This window comes from Lactuca saligna, chromosome 4, assembly GCF_052625555.1.
Source record: "Lactuca saligna cultivar CGN05327 chromosome 4, ASM5262555v1, whole genome shotgun sequence".
Taxonomy (NCBI): Eukaryota; Viridiplantae; Streptophyta; class Magnoliopsida; order Asterales; family Asteraceae; genus Lactuca; species Lactuca saligna.
In genome coordinates, this window is record NC_136420.1 from 170,036,866 (window position 1) to 170,042,865 (window position 6,000).

Genomic DNA, 6,000 nt, shown 5'->3' on the forward strand with positions numbered 1-6,000 from the left:
TTGTTGATTGAATCCTTTAGCCACCAACCGAGCCTTATACCTCTCAATAGTGCCATCTGATTTCCTTTTTAGTTTATAAACCAATATGGAACCTAGTGGTTTCTATTTGATGGTAAAGTGACAATTGTCCATATGTGATTGGATGTTAAGGATTTCAAATCTTCAGTCATTTCTTTGATCCATTCAGGAGACTGAGAAGCTTCTTTATAAGTTTTGGGTCCAATTTCATAAGAGTTATTAAGAGTAAAATCCAAGTATTGTGGAGATAAATTGGAATAAGACACAAAATTATAAAAACGGTATTTTGGTCCATTCTCCATAAGATGATATTGATAAGCTTGAAATGGTAATCCTTTAAGTAAGAAGGTGGTTTATGATCCAAGACTGGTCTTGTAGGTTTTTATGGTGGCTCAGGTGGTTGAGGCAGTGAAAGTGATGGAGGATGTGGAGGTGATGGAGAAACAGGGACAAAACTGGAATTATTCAGATCTGTTTGAGGGACAAAATAAGATGCATCCACACTATATGAAAAGTTGTTTATTATTACACACATGTCTACTTGCACCAGTGTCTAAAATCCAAATCTTAGATTCATAATTCCTAGACTCACAAGTAATGACATAATGAGTACCTAATTCTTTGTCATCAACAACAGTAACAAAATTAATAGAAGCAATTTGACCTATAAGGAATGCAATCAACTATTAGCATTGTTGTGTTGTAAGATTAGTAATAGGAACTCATGTAGTATCTTCTTTGACATTGTTGACTGGATCTAAAGATTGATTAGAAACAAAATTAACACGTGAATTTCCTTGATTTGAATTACTTTGTTTGGAGCTTTAATTGAAGCGATGTACAGGTGGAAAGCCATGAAGTTTATAACATTTGTCAATAGTGCGACTAGCTCTTTTGCAGTGAGAACATTAAAAGCAATAGTAGAATTGTAGGTAGAAGGAATATTTATCCTTCATTGGCATTCTTTATGGATTAATAGAGAGAAAACTCGATTGAGTGTGAGAATTGGATCCATTAGGAGAATATTTACTCTAACTTGAGCACATTTCTCATGTAATCCCATAAAGAACATCATAGTATGTTCAATATCTTACATACCACCACAACTACACAAACCACATGTGAAATGGACTTCAAAATTCGACAAATCTTCCTATAAAACCTTTAATTTGGTGAAATAAGTGCTCACTAAATCGTCTCCTTGAGTGAAATTCATCAAATTACGCTTAATCTGGAAATTACACAAGCCATTTCTTTGTTGAAAACATTCTTTAAGCTCCTTTCAAATGGTAGATGTAGTAATTAAATATATGACAGAAGCAAAGATCTCTTTTGAAATTTATTTTAAGATCCATAAAATAGCAACATTGTTATTTTGATTCTAGGACTTCAAGTGATTAGCTTCAATAGTCAAAGGTCGTGGTAGCGTGTCTGTAACAAAATCGAGTTTGTTCTTAACGGATAAAGCAATCATCATCGAACATGACTTGGGTACATAATTGTTCCCTGTAAGAACTTGATTAACAAGCAATGCACCAGGACTATCATAATGATAGAGATAATATGGATCATCATATGTTCCAACACAGTTTCTGAAGAACTAGAAGAAGAGATTTGAGAAATTGGATATGGCATGATAAAATAAAAATAATGAAGAAAAATAGTGTATGAATCACGAACAATTAAAACTTGAAAAATAATGACCATGAATTAAAAAAGTAATAGATGTGGAAGCATAAAGTACGAAACATTATGATACCATATTATCAGAGTGAAATCATAGAGCGAAGAACAATATTTTTCATTGTATTGAATCTTCAAAATGAATTCAAGTACAAAGCTTTTATACAAACTTGGAATAATTAACTATTAACCAATTATCTAACAACTAGCTAATACTAGTTTAAAGTTAACTAAGTGTGGTTATACCACCTTCTAACTACCTGATATAACTACTTCTAACAAACCCAACTTAACGTATTACTGTTGGATTAGGTATCTAAGCTCATAACTATTTTGGTATATACTTGACCCGATTATGAGCATGGTACTTTTGGGTTGCCTTCACCATAGCAACTGATAGGATGAATTAAGCAGAAAGAGGATTAATTATGATTTATTAATATATTATAAGAATAATATATTAAAAGAGAAATAATATTGTTTAATTAATATTGATCAAGAATTAATTTAGAATTAATTTTTTGGTCAAAAGAGATTAATTAAACTTGGGATACTAATATTGTAATTATAAGATAATTTCATTGTGGGCTGAGGAACCCTTGGAAAGACGTTGGACGAAATCCTTATGGATAGCCCATAAGATTTCATCCATAAGGAGTATTCTGGAAGAATCTTGTGGGCTGCTTAGAGCCTAAGCAATTAGATAAGGCCTTTAAGTGAAACCATAATTCCTCAACTATATAAGGACACCCCAGGCATCCAAAATCGGCTAAGAAGAGTTCTAGAGCCGATTTTACCCTATCTTCTCTCTATTGTTCATCCTTGTTGCTAATGGTGTTTGTGACTCCATTAGAAGTGCAACACTTGGGGCACTAAGCTTTCAAGAATCAAGATCAAGAAGGTTTGTGATTGTTATTGCTACATAACAATCAAGGTAAGATCTAAACCCTAATCATATATCAATTTTGATTATAGTATGCTAGAACTTGGGTTTATTGCTTTGGTATTCAATGTTGTATGTTTACTTAGAAAAACCTAGATCAAAGTAATTAGGGTTGCATGTTCACCATAGGATTGATGTTATGCACATAATCCAAGAGTGGTATTAGAACCTAGGTCATTTTTCTAGTGAATAGATGCAAAAGTGAATTGCCAAAGTTCAAGAAAATTGAATTTTTTGCCTTCTGACTGGCTGACTCGCCGAGTCCATGTATGGACTCGACGAGTAGGTCGTACTTGACTTGTTCCATAATGCACTCGACGAGTCCAAGGGTCTGGTGCCGAGAATTTCGATTTTATTGCCAGATTTTGTTGAGGATTACTTCCAAAACTCGTTTTTCTTGCCTAAAATTGCTTTTTATGTTTGGAATGGTTATCCTTATCAAAATTGATGGATTTGGTCAAATATGGATAATATAGGATTATTATAAGTTAAATATTTGACCTAGTAAGTTTGAAAAAGTTTCTATTTACACCGTTTAGGTTTTATAGTTTGAATTTAAACTTAAAAGTTTTAGTTTTTGAAATTTATATAGTTAAACCCTAATATTTTTAAAAGTTTCAAAAAATTTCCTCAAGTTTTGGAATTTAAAATTTAACTAAAATGACTTGATTTTGAAATATTAAATTTTGAAACCTTAGTATTTTAAAAAGTTCAAATTACACCGTTATGGTTGTATTAAATTAATTAACTGTGTAATTAAAAGAGAGTTAATAAATCCATAATGTAATGGTTTATATTTAATAAAATTAAAGGTATATTTTATTAGATTAAACCACCTAGTATTTTAAAAGTATAAAATACACCCTTATACTATATAAAATTAAGAGTAAATTACACGACTGATATCTATGGCTTGGGGTAATTTGCGCATTGTGTCCCTAACTTATTTTTTTAACTCGGAAAGTCCCTATTGTTTGTCTTGTTACGGGCTTGATCCCTACTGTTTGTTTTTGTTACACGCTTGGTCTTTATCTTACCTAAAATGACTATTATTTAAATAGGAAAAAATTATGGGGTAAGTAAGATAATGTGATGAGGATGGGGTTGATGGTGTGTTTACTTAAATAAACTAAAAAATCAAGGGTAAAATAGTCTTTTTAGGTAAGAGAGGGACCAAACGCGTAACAAAAACAAACTGTAGGGACCTTCCGAGTTAAAAAAAAATAAGTTAGGGACCAAATACGCAGATTACCCTAAACCATAGGGACCATTCACGTAACTTACTCTAAATTAAAAGTCTGATATTATATATGTATGAGTAAAGAGTCAGTCTTACCGTTAGTAGGCCTCATTCACGAAGCTGGTCTATAAAGGCTGTTAAAGGAAGCAACATATCAAATGACCATCATTGGGTATCCACTCGTACCTACAACACTCTTGACTAGTGGAGGGTCGTTAGCCGAACGGGTAGGATAGGACACAACCTTCTATTATAAGTATAATGGAATACGAAGTAACTAAACACTTTTATAAATTCCCAAATCTTATTTACTTTAGGAAAATGTGGAATTGGTGCTAATCCATAAAATTTCACATTGCACCTTGTTGGTTGTTAGTGGAGCGTGTGTGATTAACCAGCACACTAATATGGGACCAATGAAGGATGGAAATGGGTAGCTCAAAGACTATCATTGATCAATAGAGCGTGTGTGGTTAATCAACATATTGATTAGGTGATGGACGTCTTCGAGAGTACCAAGCTAATTTGCATGGTTATCCACACATTGTTTGTGATCCTCAGCATCCCAGTCACAAACTTTAAGGGAATAATCAAGATTAAACATGCCATTGAAAAGTTCAATGAATCTCAAAAGATCTATGAGTTTCAAAACATTTAAAACCTAATTTTCTTTTCGTTTTTCATGTTGGAAATTGGTAAATCGTCATTTACCTACCTTCAAATATTCTGCAGCTAGATTACGGCATCGCTCATTCGAGTTGTAGAATATTGTGTTGGATCCTAGCCTTAATATCTCATTTGGATATTTTATTAAGGTCTCAATCAACTGGCATGAATTTTCTCCCCTTGTAGATGTCTAGTTATGACAACTATGGTCTTCCCAAATACTTTGGAAACAAGTTTTCCTCATAAAAGTGGAAGTCCACATAACGATCAAGGTGAAAGATCAATCCCTTGCTTATGGTTAAGTGGAACTTCACTTCCTCCACCTCCTCCAATTATTCTCCCTGATCCACAAGTTCAAAGACTTGAAAAGTTCAAGATCACTCAAGCCCTATTGGCAAGTAAACACGAAAATGAAGAGCCTGTGTGTGCACACGTCTTGGAGATGAGGTCACACTTTGACAAGTTGGGAATGTTGGGTGTCATTGTCTCAAGGAAGTTAGTTGTTTACTTGGTTCTTCAATCACTTCCCGAGTCATATAGCTAGTTCATTAGAGAGTAGTATATGATGGACCATGACGTGATCCTTCATTGATCTTACCTATTTGCTTACTGCTGCTGAATCAACCGTGATTTGGCGCACTGGTCAAGCAAATTTGTCAGGTGGATCAACCTCCCATATTTCCATGGATAATGGCAACATTGGAAGTCCAGAGAAGTTTTCTCTACCCAAGAGAAAGGCTAGGTCTGAGATTGTCGTGTGTAACATTCCAAAAGAGTCCATTTGTTTCTATTGCCAAGAAAATGGGAATTGAATGCGAAGCTGCCAAATTTTTGAGATCGCGAAGACGGGAGAGTCAAGATGTATGACTCTGCTTCAGGTAAATCCACTATCTAACTATATGAAGTTCCTATTTGGAGATTCTTAATACATGATTTGCTAAGATTTCATTTTGATGTGTTGTAGGATCGAAGAAAAGAAAGGAAGCTTAAAGGAAGAAGTGAGATGAGTCTGATCGCGAAGAAATGGATTTCGATCGCATGATTCAATGATCGGATTTTTGAGCTAGTGCTTAGAGTTATGATAGATTTCTTAGGAATATGTAATAACATAGTTTTCATTTGAATTTGCGTTGTAAGGATAAGTTTTCTGCACCTTTTTATAAATAAAATAAATTTTGAGTTTTGTCTTATTTATATCTCCTTACGATGCCATTTGTGAAAATTGATGCTTGTGTGTTTCTATTATAAGTAATATTAAGTGGATGTGATTCTTAGTTATGTTATTTATGGTAGTGTCGTAATTTCTAAATAAGAAATGATTCCCATCGCCTACGTTTCAATTGGAAAAAATCTTCGAATCATATGATTTGAGTCATGTGATGTATGAAAATCTTGGTACATAGGAAATTAAGACTGGTTCCTTGTTCACATAAGTATGTAAGTCAAGTGA